We start from the raw sequence: 1,136 nt of genomic DNA on the forward strand, positions 1-1,136 counted from the left end.
AGATATAAAATAAGGCACAGAAATAGGGCAAATGTGACAAGATTTTTTTTTCCTTGTGATTTTTATCATCACGTATTTCATAATCTCTGTTTATCACTGTGCTCGAACTAGAAAGTCACTGTGACCCTCAGTGAAAAAGCTCCGACAAACTTTTCTAACTTTGAATGTCTTCATTGTTCATTTTGTAGTTTCTCTTTTTTTCACTAATTTCAAAACAAATTGGCCTTATTAAATTCTTCACTCAGTACCTATTTTACTGGATTTTGCACTTTAAAATTGTCATTGTCACTTTAGATCAGATTCTCATCTAGTTTTATAAATGTTCCTCCACCAGGGAAGAGAAAGACAAGACTGATTCAGCTTTGACTTGACTTTGAAGTGAGCAGATAGAGCCATGTTGAAAATCAGTCTTAGAGCAGTGAGGACATAACAGAAATCTCTCTTCCTTTTTTGAATAGACTGTGTCACACTTTACATTATACAATTTTAATAGGCCTTTCAGCTTTAAGGGAATGGGCCCCACTAGCTAAATTACATTTTTTCTATATTTGCAGTATTGTCTCAACAAATTTAAATGCAACTTGTTCAAGATAGTTTAGAAACCCAGAACTATTCTAATTCCTTGGCAAACTCATATTTCATTTACACTGATAGAGAAAGCAACTTTGTTCTACCTCCTTTAGTCCCTGTGTGTTGTCTCAGTACTTATTGAATAAAGGGTATGTTCTCAAGCATATACTTAAAACAACACTGAGATGTAAATTTTAATGTTTTTCATAACCATCTTTATTACATGGGCTTTAAAATATTTTTCTGCATAAATTATAGAATAGCTTTCACATCCTTTCCCTTACATAAGTTTGCAATATAGTAAATAGCACTCATAACATCTTCATTACGTGTGTTTTCTTCTGAATTGAGATATAACATGCATTAGCCACAAGATAGTTGTTAAATGTTGACCTGAGATTGATAGATTGTTTTTTCAAAGAGGAACAGTACAAATCAATGTGTCTGTCACAGACACGAAACGACTATGAGAAAGGCTAAGTATTATATGAAGAAACAAACTGTAGGCTACAATGAACTGTTGACTATCCAATATAACTTTTTAAGTTTGGCATAGAAAATTTAAG

Source organism: Ursus arctos, unplaced genomic scaffold, assembly GCF_023065955.2.
Source record: "Ursus arctos isolate Adak ecotype North America unplaced genomic scaffold, UrsArc2.0 scaffold_10, whole genome shotgun sequence".
Lineage (NCBI taxonomy): Eukaryota > Metazoa > Chordata > Mammalia > Carnivora > Ursidae > Ursus > Ursus arctos.